General features: G+C 32.7%; 1 pseudogene; it reads right to left on the reverse strand.

The window, feature by feature from the left end:
• Positions 1-1,476: 1,476 nt before the first annotated feature.
• Positions 1,477-4,541, reverse strand: LOC148785198 (uncharacterized; annotated as a pseudogene).
• Between the last annotated feature and the right edge of the window lie 9,879 nt (positions 4,542-14,420).

Consider the following 14,420-nt stretch of genomic DNA (forward strand, 5'->3'; position numbering starts at 1 on the left):
AAGTTTGTCTAAGTATCTAAATCGTTTCAAATTGTACCTTATTTTGAAATGATTTTTTCAACTGTCCCTTTTTTCAACGAATTTTAGACCTCATTTCGGAACAATAGATTCTATATATTGGCAGGCCGTTCCAATGTTTAAAAATCATTCTAAACTTTGTTACAATAGTTTTACCGTTCTAACTTTGGCATGACCGTAGAAACACAATTTGTAACACAAAATCTGGAACGTTGTTCGTAATGGTCTAGCTGTTCCAAAAATAAATGATGGCATATAAAGGATGATGACATTGTCGACCTGGTTCCATTCCTCAAGAGTTCCAATGTCCGTTCCAATTAGAAAAATCTTTTGGAACGATAGATTTATCCGCCCCAAGAGTTCCAACTATTAGAGTTGTTGGTCCGAAAAAAAAAGTGAAGAAAAATTATTCTGCAAATGTAGAGTTGGACAATGCAATTTTTTTAGTTGGTTGGAGCCAATCAGTGTATCCCGTAGAAACTCACAAAGTTTTCAAATGCCAAAAATGGAAAAAGAGGTAGAATCAAATTTAAGAGGTATTGGAAGAGAGATTTTCTGAATTGATCTCTGTATGGAGACCTCACTGGCAAAGTGAAGCAGCTAGATGGCAATTAGAAAATGGGCACTAATTGTAGCTATTTTATTTTGTATGATTGTTGTATTCTTTAAATGAATTTGTCAATGTAATGTTGTTAAGTGAATTTGTTAATGTAATGTTAATGAACCTACAATTAAAAAGCAACAAAATGCATAATCACAATTTTCCAACAGCAAAATCAACAACCATTATGAATTTCATTTCACTTTAAAATGGACAAAGTGCATTCACTGAATCATGTATATCAACTAGATTTTCATCCTGATTTACAACTAGATTTTCATGCCAACATCTATACATCCAAAAATCCTAATTTACACCATCAATTTTTGTAAAATTCATCACTAAACATCACAAAATAGACAAAAAATAGAACCACGGTTGCACCTTATACATTACTTGTGGGTTTTGATGTTCCTGAAGTATTTCTCATCATTTTTCTTGGTTTGTCCTGGCCTATATGAGTTATTCAAACCCTTTATCAGTGAAGAAATAGACAAACTTTTCTCGGCACAACATTTTCTCTTGAATTGGGAGGACTGATCTAGAGCATCTTGTTGTTGTCTCTTAAGTAATTTAGTTGGGGAAGATATGGACTTTTTCTGCTTTTAAAGAGCTTTAGGTTGTTGCTGTAGTTGCATGAAATTATTTTAATTCATAGTAATAAAGTTAAAGGGTCATATACTCAATGAAATATTTACGAAATTACCTGATGAGCTCCTGAGGATTGTGGATGTTGTTGTTAGATAGGTTGTTTAGTTATTTGCTCGGAATGAACAACCTAAAACACAATAAATGAGGCATTGGTATGAATAAATAGACCAGTAAATTCTACTTTATTAATACAACAAGTGACACACCTATTGATGTGATGGTTTATGCACATTAAATCCTCTAGTGATAGTCTCATCTGGTGTTGTCCTGCTACTCTGCTTAGGTATCTATAAAGTAGATTTTTCATTATAAAACCTCATAAATTGAAGCATGGTTGATATGCTAAAATTACTTACCTTAGAAGGTTGTCTTGGGGCTGTTTGAGGTGGTGGATCATGAGCTGAAAAATGGGATTGAACTGGAATTTGGGGCTGTGAATCTTGAGATGGTTGGGAATAAATTGGAGGTACCAGCAGCATAAGATAAAAAGTCAAAAAGTGGTGTAAAGCATTTAAAAAACTAATATTAAAATAGTATTACCTCTTATTTTTGTCTCATTCTCATTAAAAGGTGGATGGGGTAGGGTACTAGGTCCTCTAGATCCTGGTGCACCATGTAACGTGCTGGATTTTTGTCTGCTTTGGTTGAGATTCTGCAAAAAAATAATTAAAGTTAGACAAAAAATTAGTGACTGAAAGCTATTAAATAACGTCTATTAGGTAATAAATGAACAAATAAATAATTAAAGTTAGGAAAATACTTGTTTGAATTTGGAATTGGGGTCTGGGGGATTGGTGCAACTTCTTTTATTGTGCCATTTTCTCATGCATATTACACAGGTATGGGTAAGATATCTTCTTAAAACTGTTTCCTTCACATTATTTGTGTCCTTCCTTCTATATTTTTTTTTTGGCTTCCCATCTTGATTGTTACATGAGGAGGATCCACTGTTACCATCTTTGAATCTTCAAAATCATGCATCCTTGGCAATGGGTGGATCATGTGGCTGTATACCTTCAAATATACTTCCTTCTTGAAGCATTCATCAATGATATCCTCTACTTTCAATCTATGATAATCAATTGTAGCAATGGCATGACAACAAGGATATCCCACAAGTTGAAACATGCATAACTGCAAAACTTTTCCTTGAGGTAGACTATGTGGTTTTGCATAAAATGCATTACCTCATATTTGTCTTTCTCTGCCTAAGAAGGAAAGCAGTGTCTACTTTCTACCCTTTGCACTTCAATTTTCTTCATGATATCTGGACACACACAACCTCTTCATATTTCTTCATCCCCTCTCTTTTCACTTGAATTCTTCACATGAACTTCTTCCTTATCCATTCAAACATCTGAATTATTAGTAATTTTCTTGCCTCAAGGATAATATGATTGAAGGATTCATTCATATTATTCACAAGCACATCACACTTTGTCTTACTTGGAAAGAAGCATCTTGCACAATGCATTAGAGGTATTTCAGCCAACCATTCATATGGTGTTTGTTTAGTATCTTTTCTTGGGAACATTTTTTGAATTTCAACCTTTATTTTCAAGTGTTGGTTAACACAATAAGTTGAAGCAGCTCTCTAAAACATCTTTTTAAGTTATTGTCTTTTAAATTTTCCTTTAAAATTATTGTACATGTGCCTCAAACAGAATCTGTGTTCAGCTCCAGGTGTCAGTTCAGCAATAACCTCTAGTAATCCCTTCTGCCTATCTGAAATGAAGGCCATCCTCTCTTATTTTGTGACCCTATATCCCTGAGCAAAAGGTTCAAAAACCACTCCCAACTATCATATTTCTCAACCTCTACATATGCCACAGCAATTAGATAAATGTTGTTATTTGGATCCCTCTCAATAGCAGCCAACAATTGCCCTTTGAATAACCCCTTCAAAAAGCACCCATCCAACCCAATTAATGGTTTACACCCCTCAATGAAACCATTTCTCATCCTCTCAGTAAAAAATACAGTCTTTGTAAAATAGGTGAATTAACTTCTTTATCCAACTTTATTATTAGGGAGTTCCCAGGATTATGTTTGACTACTATATGACAATAGTCATAAAGTCTTGCATATTGCTCTTTCACATCACCTGTTACTAATTTGAGAGCATGTTTTTTTGGCTCTACACACTTTATGAGTTGAAACGTCAATCTGCAATTTTCTTCTGACTTTGTTCTTCAATGATTGAAGAGACTCATTTGGATTGTCTTTTACAAACCTTTCAAGTATCTTATCAAGGTACTTGTAATTGGCTTGCTTATTTTCAACTTTACGTGCACAAGCATGTTTTTCCTTAATAGACTTTATCTGAAATGTTATGGATTTCATGATAGAAGATGTCCTCAACTTTCAATTACACCCATTTTTACAAGTTGCAAGTATCAAGTATTTTTCATTCTTCACCAACTTCAAATCCATCCCCTCTTCACAGCCCAATCCCTCAGCACATCCTTAAATTTGGCTCTTGTCTCAAACTTCACACCTACTATCAAGTGTACTTCAGCTATATTCATCATCTCATCCCACAATGGACACCCATCTCCCTCATGACCCAGCTCTTCATCCTCACAATCGGTAAACCATTGTCCATCTAACCTACTACTCCCTTCACCCCTCTCATTTTGTTGCTCTTGCTGTCTTTTTTTTTCTTCTTTCTCTCATTAAAGACCTTAGAGTCTTTAGCATTGTTCTTGTATAGTTTTCAGGCCTACTAGTGAAAATATCATCATCCCAAAGACCCTCTAAGCCCTCTAACATTCATGAAGGGCAATCAAAAACTAATGATGAATTAGAATTTGACTCATTATTTTGCACTTCATTCTCAATTCCATTTTCTACCCCTATCTCTCCCCTACTTCTTCACCCTCTACACCCACCACCTCTTCCTCAACATTCCTAGCCTCAGCCCCAGCCCCAGCCCCTACACCCTCATTATCACCCTCAGCCCCTTCCTCAACTCTTACACCTTCACTATCACCCTCAACCCCTTCTTCAACCCTATCTCAACCCCTACACCCTAAAAAACAAACCCTACACTTTGATTCTCAGCCTCAATCCCTGCCTCACCCCTTGCACCCTCAATATCATACTGTAACAGTGGCACAAGTTCTTCAAAATTAAGAATATTATCAATAACATCTATAGACAACAAAGGGTCTGCTTTTTCTTCAATGTAAATTGATATAACATTATAGCCTTTATAGTTTCTCAATAACTCTCTAATCCTCTCATCCCCTTCTATCTTCTTTATAGACATTTGTAATGTTTGTTGAGAAAGTGAATAATCGATTACTACGTTGCTACCCTTGCCCCCAGCTTTAGTTTACATTGTTATTAAGTTATCATAGAATAATCTTTTTTTATCAACCCCTGGAAAAAAAGACCTTATACCCCCCTCCCCCAACATATCTAATGGTTGGTACCCATTCTATAGCCCCACCTAACCACACAAAAAAATCTGCAAAGTCTCTCAAAACCATTCTCCGCAAATTGATTAAGAAACTAACTTAGCCATAACATATAAAAGTAACCATGAATTATTACAAAAATTGTAAATATTTCTATGATTTACCAGTTATACATAGTGGGGGGGTGGGGGAAGGACCAAAAACAGTAATACACAAAAAAACTGGGTTTGAGGGGGGACCAAAATACAAAAACAAATATTAAACAACAAAGTACACAAATAAAAACAATAACAGTATGTTTTTCCCAAAACTTTTACAAGAATTACAACATTTTTCTCAAAATAAATAAAAATAACAAGCTATCGGCCTCCTTCAAGAACACGAACGGCCTCTCCTCGACCACAAACACCAAATCTAACCTACAAAATCTAAAATTGCGGTGTTTTTGGTTCTATTTAGGGTAAACAAAATTAAGTTTTTCGATCAAATTTCCTCATTTTCGCCCTCTCAATCTCAGACCCAAAAACCCTAATTTTTACTTTGGTAATTTCTCTCTTCTCTCTGTAACTCTTTCTCTCTCTTCGAATTCACTCTTTGACTGTAGTCAAAATGCAGTAAGTACATCAGAGCTATAACGGTCAAACAGGAAAAAAAATATAACGTCGTGTGCTCGTTTAAAGAAAGGGCACGTGAGCTGATTAAAACAAAATAGGAGGAGGTTTTTAGCCTATTCTCAAAATAGGAGGGTGTTTTTTACAGACTTTTTAAAATAAATGGGGGTTTTATGTATTTTGTTCAAAATGTTATTTTACAAATATGACAAATATCCCGTTTTTTTCTCATTATTAAACAAATAATAAATAAATTTTACTAGTTTATTTCTACAGGGTGGAAGACTATAACTCATAGAGATTTTTTTTTTTTTTCAATAAGAGGTGGTTGTTGTGCAAATTCATTAATTAATTCATTTTCTTCATAAATTGTTTGAGGTGACGGTGTAGTAAAAGTTTTAAGTGGACTATTGAAATATTCTATTTTTTGGTATTCAAAGCATATTTTGGTTTTATAGTAATCATAATAGGAGGGGGAGGATCGAGGGAAGGCCTTCTAGAAGAGGGTGAATAAGTAGAACTAACATTATAGGACCACCCAATATAGCACTCCCCATGGTTCTACACCTTATTACCACTAATTATCACCTTATCATATCCTTTCCTTAATTCCAACTCATTTTATAAAAAATTCCCATTTAACAAGTAAAATAAATTTAACTTTTATAAAAAAAAAAATATAAATGTCATAAGGGTTAATAGACATCATTAAAAGTCAATATTTACTTTTCATGGATGTACTCATGTGTACAACCTAAAAAGGAGATAACACAATATCCAACTATATAAAATTTTAAATACAAACCAGACAAAAGGAAATACCACATAGCCCTTCTCAACTTCATACATCACAACTGACCCACTTAATAAGAGTGACGGCACAGGCAAAATTCAATTTGGCTAGTCAGTGTGACCTATCTCCTACAAAAGTACGTGGCATGGAATAAGCTGTCTACGCAATAAGTATAACTAACCAGTATATATATATACATATGCAGCAAGCCAAGCATACAACAATCATACCAACCAACTAATATTCGTCATATAATAACAGCAGATGTAAGACATAACACTTGACTACAATCACATATCAATCCACAACATAATATCTGATGTTATCGTTTATTTTCTTAGGGCCCTGCTTACCCAATTAGGAGTGCATAGGGAGAATATATTTTTTTCCAAAAAGTTTTAGTTTACTATGTTTAAAAAACTAATATAATATAACGATTTAAATGCATTTTTAGTCCCTTGACTTGGGCTATTTGGCGTTCTCATACTTTAACTTTCTACTGTAGCATTTTGGTCATGCAACTTTTGTTTTGTTTTTTTTTTTGTTTTTTTTTTTTTGTTTAGAAAGGTCTTGCATCTTTTTAATTTTCGCAATTTAAGTTATTTTTCCTTGTGAATTTCACACTTCTCACTAAAAAAATGTATTTACATCTCACCTAACCTTTTAAAATTGGGGCTACTGTTCCTATTGTCTTTTAATTTTTCATGGTAGTATTTGGGTTTAAGACCTTTTTAATTTTCACGATTTTAGTCATTTTCTTTCGGAGTTCACTCTTCTCGCAGATGGGGGTGAACTCCGGTGAAAGAAAGGACCAATATAACAAAAAATTAAAAGCTGCAATACAATAATGTAGGAAAAATATTATTTTTTGTTCCATATATTAGGCCTTGTTTAATTTTGGTTCAATTCATTACAAAAATCTCAATTTTAGGATAATATCTTATGATTGGACGCACATGAGAGTATGTGAGACGCACGTGTTTATCCTGAAATTGAGATTTTTGTAAATTGAGACAAATCAAAATATATTGTCTTAAAATTAAGATGTTTATAATGAATGGGACCAAAATTGAACAGGGCCTAACATATGGAACGAAAAATGAGGTTTCTTCCAAAAATATTATAGTAGAAAGTTAAAAATCGAAAATGCCAGATAACCTTAGTTACATTACAAAAAATGCTTTTAATCCTAAAAAATTAAATAAATAAAATAATCAAGTAATTGCAAGACTAAGAAACAAAGTTACCAAACAATCGACGAAATCTTCAAAATCAATAGCCAAGTTTCACTTTGAAATATTACAACTTACAATCACAAGCTCAGAATTGATAATAAAAGAGATATTTTAGTGAAAATAATATAAAAACATCTCTACATATTTATAGGGAAAAAAAAGAAAAGAAAATAAAATAAAATGAGCAGTTTCCATTCAAACTTTTTTTTTTTGTCAACCATCTGAACTTTGTAAAATTTGCACTTTGCCATATACGAGCGATTTTTTGTTGATTTTTCTGCCGGAAAAATTTCACATGCTATGCATATGTGAAAAACATTGGATTATATAATCCTTAAATAACACATGTGAACTGCATGTGATATTTTTTTGACAAAAAACTTAGTTGAAAAAGAGTTATAAATAGCAAAATGTAAAATTTTATAAAATTAAGATGGTAAGTTGACACAAAAAAAATATATATATATGCCAAAGTGTAAAAACGTTCATAGTTCGGATGACAAGACGTATTTAACCCTATATTAAATGATAAGTTAGTTTTATTTTCTTTTTTTTATTTTTCAATATGATGTATTGATCTATATATTTTAATTTTATTTATAATATATTTAAAAATAACAAAAAAATATTTATTATATCCAGAAAGAACTTCGTGCCACGATAACTAAACGAAAAGGGGTTTAAGCCCACCAGCCCAGGTGGAATTCTTATTAAGCCTTCATCCTATTTAATTACCGGCCGATCTCACTAACATTGGACTCTCCTATTCGAATATCGGACAGAAGTCCTAAAAACAAACATGGCTAAGGGATAAATTCTTTTCTATACATACAAATGGAAGGTACAAACATAGAAAACGACGTTTGTTTATTTTATGTATACCTAATCGATTTAAGAGAGTTTCAATTCCTTACGTTTTCGTTCCATTTCATACAGCTTTTCCCAAAGTGTGATGGCTGCTTCCTCCCTTAAAAGGCAATTGAAAAAGACAAGTTTGATTGCCAAATTCGAACCACATAAAAACCCTAACTCACATTTTTGTTTTAAATATGTTACTCATTAAATTATTCAATTCATTTAAATTTAAAGATTAATGCAATACATTTAAAATTTAAATAGAAGAATACATTCAAATAATACAAAAAGAATAAAATAGCTGATGAGATCCAATTCAATTAGTGAAGATGAGGCCTATGACTCGAAGATCGTTGGTTCGAGCCCCACCAATGTGTCGAATGTTTATTCTAGCTATTTTAATAGTAGATGTTGATTAGATATGATTATTTGACATTAATAAATAGTATATAATTTTATTGTTGTTGGTAATTGTCAGATATTGATATATAACATTAATAATTGTAATTGAATTATTCAAAAATAAATAATAGTTCATCGCTTTTACTTCAAAAAAATAATACGAGAAAATCAACATGTTACTATAGAAATAGTCCCATTTTCCTCACAATATAGACATGTGATCTAGGTAGACTATTGGTGAGGATTATATGAAGCATACAAAATTCTTATAATTTTTATTAAATTATTGCAAATAAAAAAAATAGGGCAAAAAGGAATAACAAAAATAGCTGTTACATCACCAAAATGATTGAAATATGTTTCTTTATAATTTTTGATTAATTATATTATTTAATACATTTAAATTCAAAAACTATAGTTTAATACGATAATTTAAATTAATTTACATGTCCAAACAAAAAAAAAAAAAAAGAAATAAACCATTATAAAAATAGATATATATTCCATATTTGCAGCGTGTTGAAAATATGTACCACGGTTTTATGCAGATTTACTTCAGGCTTCTGTATTCCATTGCTAAACCTGTCGCAAATAAGGGACCAATTTGCGAATTATTTGCCAGGACTCACAAATTCACATGCCTATCGCAAAATTAATGGCTAGCAGTGACTGTCAGGATTACATGCATTTTTTTGTCGTAACTTGGATTGATTAACATTTTCGTCCTGTAGCATTCTAAAAAGAAGCATTCTCATCTTGATATTTTTGTTGATTTTTGTGATTCTAGTCTTTTTTGTGCTGAAGTTCACCTTCATAGAGAGATAGGAGAACTCCGGTGAAAAGGAAGATGAAATCTCGAAAATTAAAAGAATGGTGGGTCAGAATGCTACTCAAGAAAGTTACAAGATAAAAATGCTGATAAAAAATAAGTCAATAGGAACAGTAACCTCACTTTTAAAAGGTCATGTAAGATGCACATGTATGTTTCCGATTTACAGGGTAAACTCCGGTGAGAAAAGAATTCAAATTGTGAAAAATTAAAAAATAGCGGACTAAAGTACTACCCTAGAAAGTTAAAGGATAAAAATGCCAAATAATTTAAGTTACGGGACCAAAAATACATTTAAGCTAATCACTAAAACACAAATTTTATGTTTGGTTTTATTTTTGGAGTGTTTTATTTTGTAGTTTAGAGATAGAGAGAGAAAAATAGAAATAAATAAGTGTGTGCTGGAGATAGAGTGTATGCTTGGATTTGTTTTTAGATGTAATTTAAAATATTTTAAAATAAGTGGTGTATGTTTGTTGTTGGGATTTGAGAGACAAAAATTATTGTTCATCATCAAATCATGTCTCTTTTATATATTTTTTATGTATAAATATGTATATATATAAATATTGTATGTTTAATGTTGTATTTTTTTAAAACAAAAATTACTGTTCATTGTCAAATCATGAATCTTTTATATTATATTTATATATATAAGTGTGTATATATCTATTATATATAGAAAATTCAAAAATAAAAAAACACACAATCAAGGTGTGCAAACAAAGAGGCAAACATTGGATGTGTTTTATCTTGTCTCGAAAATTATCCAAAAATGAAACCAAACATAGTGAAACATTCTCTATCGCTCTCTAAAATTCAAGTACCTTATAAATAGAGTTAATGCAATTTACCCCTCTGTGATGTGTGAAATGAGCAAATACTCCCCTATGAAAAAAAATTTTAACAAAATTACCCTCTTGTGTTTCAAAAAATGAAGCAAATTACTCTCTATCAATGGTTTAGATACGGGGGTAATTTGCTATTTTTCTTTTCAAGAGGATTTCTTATTCATTTTTTATATCACAAGGGAGTAAATTTTATTTTTCCCCTTACAAATATTACCATCATTGCGTTATGTTGATCTCTTAGCTGAGTTTGGAGGAGGTGGATCCTGATTAACTAGGTAATAATTAGAATCTTTTTTCTGTCTTGTGTAGTTTAATTATTATTTTTTATTGATTTATTAAATATTTATTATTATTAGTGATAATAAATTAATTTATAGTTTAAAATATGTAAATGCATAACTTACAATAGTTATTTATATATAAAAAATATTATAGGATAATATGTGAGTTTTGCTTTGTTTAGAATTAGGGGTGGGCGTTGAATCGGGTAATAAAAATTTGGATAATAAAAAGTTAAGAGGCGAAATTTGCCTCTATCTACATTCATTGAGAGGCAAAATTTTGCCTCTGATTCATGAAGAACGAACAGAGGCAAAATTTTGCTCTGTTCGTTCTTATAGGGGCAAAAATTTTGCCTCTTTTTATTTTGTTGCTAATAAAATTAATAAAAGTTTTTTATTTAATTCTTTTTCAATTTTTATTAAAATTTAAGTGCTTGAGTTTACAATAAATACTAGAAATTTTAATATATAATTAACTAAACAACAAAAATAAAAATTTAATAATAACCTTTGGATTTAGTATTCTAATTCCATCATTTTTTTAAGACATTTTAGAAATTTAGAGTTTGAAAGAAAGAAAAAGGATTTCTTTTTGGGTTGAGAGTCTTGGGACATAGTTGTTGGGAGGGAAAAGAAGAATAGAGGATTAAAAAAAGGCAATGTATGTAACCCTAGACTCAATACTAAAAAGACACATCATTTTTTTAATAAAAAATTCCCGATCGGGTAGTTCGGGTAGGGGAATCCTACCCGAACACCGATCCAATTTTTTGAGTTCCCCGTTACCCGAATTTTTTTAAAAAAATCAGAAAAAGTATCCGAACTTGATCGGGTCAGGTCAGGACCCGAACTGCCCGACCTGAATGCCCACCCCTATTTAGGATATGTTTTTATGTGCATGTATTGTTTAAATGTATATGTAAGTAGTCTTGTTAAGACAATTAAAGTGGTGGATGTATATGAAAAACCTGCCGAGGAATATGAGGATAAGGCAAGAATTTGAGGTTGTTCATACTTTCATAGAATGGGTAAAGTGTCAACGTGCACATATGAATGGCGAGAAGATAAGGTACCCATAGCAGAAGTGTAAGAACGATAGGTTCATAGCAATGGATGAGGTTATGTATAACTTATCTATGAAAGGCTTTGTGGCGGAATATGATAATTGAACGTCATATGGTGAGGCAAGGGTGCAAGCTTACTATAAGGTAATGACTGCCTGGTTCATGAGCAAACCTCAGCGGCATACAAGACTAATACGCATTGAAATGATTACCAAATGATGAATTAGGATTAGTGGATGGTTCTTGATGTATGGAAATTTGTCTAATGGGGATTTGTGCCCCTATCCTACTAATATTGGTAAGGCCATCCTAGTTCGTGCTACAATGGGGAACATACTGTTACAACGTGTTTAGATAGTTGGACTGATTCTTTCATGTAATGTATGTTGTCGGCTAACCATTTTATAATGACTATGAATCCCAATTATTGGTGGTGGCTAAACTCGTAAACACCAACGTCGAGCACAACAGGTTCAAGAGATGCTATAATTAGGTGTCCCAATGCGCTAGTAATCTATTACCCCCCCTATTACCCCACTATTACACCCAACCCTCCTATTACTACAGCACGAAGCAAATGATTAGGGAATGGGTACTGATCAGAACGATTGTCGTTAGAAACTTATACCCAAAGAAAAGAACATCCAAAAATAAGGTCAAAAGCAGCTAAAAAAATACCCCCAAATGCAAAAAGAGCACTTGTAGTGCACTTTTCGTTAATTACTAAATGAAAGAGGTATTTTTTGTTGAATTTTACAAAATACGGCAGGATTTTAGCCTATAATGCACGGACATCTAAAAAATTACCCAATGCAGTGTCGAATAAGTGCCAAACATGGACGCAACTCGGACATGTCTTGCACACTCGACGAACAGGCATCGATATGTCCAAAAATTAAAAGAGAAAAAAGAGGCACAACGTCGGACATGCATTTTCGTGCAGCTCAAGATAATTCCCGACCTTTTTTCTTAATAAACATTACTTCATTTAATTATTCAAGACAACATTTAGTATGTTGTACTCTTTGGACTCAAGTTCTACTATTACTAGGGGTTGGCGTCGGGCCGGGTAGTTCAGGCCGGGTACCCGGCACGTCGGGTTTGAAAAAAATGACCCGAACCCGACTAAGTCGGATACCCGACCAATCGGGTACCCGACAGTCGGGTTCGGGTTTTTTAGCTTCAAAAAATATAGGTGGTCAATTTTTCAAAATGAAAGTAATTCACTCCATATAAATTTAAAATATGAGTTATGGGCACAAACACTTAAAGCTTTACATAAATACAGAAAAAAAAAAAAAAAAGAGTTCAATCACATCCATAAATTATCATAGGCTTTTGTAAATTATTTCAGTAACAACAATAAAGTCAAGGCCTCCTAAATCCTAATGCCTACAGACTGAAAAAGCAACTAGCTCAAATCACATTTTCATCCTCGAGTCCTCGACCTGTCAAGCATTAAATATACAAAGTGGAAGAACTATTAGAGAAAGTCAAACAGATTAAAAATTTAATATTACACAATGAAGTTCTACCGTTCTAATACCTTGTCAAAAATTTACAAATACCAGTTAGCACCATTAAATGTCAATAATTATTGAATCAACCCCCAACTTAGTCAACTCTACAACAAAATAGAAAGTAGTTAGACAAGTAAAATATATAAATAGAGTACATAGAATTGAACAATAATCAAAATACAAGAAAAAAAATAAATAAGTACCTTTCTCAACCACTTCAAGTTCACTCAAATCCTCCTCAATGCTAATTGGTTTGGAATTTTTCGTATCCAATCTTGAGTACAAATAAGCGCTTGCACTATTTTAGGAGACAAAGACCTCCTAAAAGTGTCAAAAACACGACCACTAGTACTAAATGAAGCCTATGCTCAAGTTTTTGCAATTATTAGTTATGCTCTTCTAATTCTTTTGCAGCATTTACATGATCAACTACAGTTGAAGATAAGAACTTCACATGTAAGCTTGTCTCATTTTTTTATTATTTCACACACTCATTCTGTTACCTTGTTTTTGTTAATGGCATGAAGTACCTTAGCCCCCATTCAGAAATTTGTTCTTTGTTGAAGACACATCCACACTCAGTCTACAAGCCACAGTATAAACGATAAAAACACACATATACTCGAAAATTTTCAGCAAAGAAGACGAAAGAAGAATGAAAAGCAAACAGAAGAAGGGCAACTGAGAAAAAATAGGAGATCACAAGGGCGAACACTTCAATTTAGAGCATTTCAAGTATAATCAACAAACACTTCAATTTGGCATTTCAACAAACACTTAACATGCATAGAAAGATAGAAATGTAACTTCAAATAAAAATGCAAAACAAACCCAACAACTAACCAAAAATCTAATCTAATTTCACAAAATATGCATCATCATTAGGTCCATTACATGATTACAAGTTTACAACTCCATTAGTCCATTATTAAAAAATTACCTAGCAAATAAGCGACGACGAACTCTATCGGCGAAGAACGAGAAGTCGCGGTGGTGGGTCGGTCGTCGAAGTTCTAGTCGTCGGCGGCAATAGTGAGAATAGGCTTGGCACCGGCGGCAATGGAGGAAGAAGATTGTGGGGAAGAAAGAGAGAAAGAAGAGAAATAACTGAGAATCCATTGTGAAGAGTGAAGACACAGATTGTGACTTATTTCTTTATCCCGATCGGGTTCTTCGGGTAGGGTTCTACAACCCGAACCCGAACCTGAACCCAACTACTCTTAGTCGGGTTATGGGTTAATCCAAACCCGTGCAAAAATCCGATATACCCGATCCGATTTATTGCTA

This window comes from Sesamum indicum, linkage group LG10, assembly GCF_026168435.1.
Source record: "Sesamum indicum cultivar Baizhima isolate 11 linkage group LG10, ASM2616843v1, whole genome shotgun sequence".
In the NCBI taxonomy this organism is placed as follows: domain Eukaryota; kingdom Viridiplantae; phylum Streptophyta; class Magnoliopsida; order Lamiales; family Pedaliaceae; genus Sesamum; species Sesamum indicum.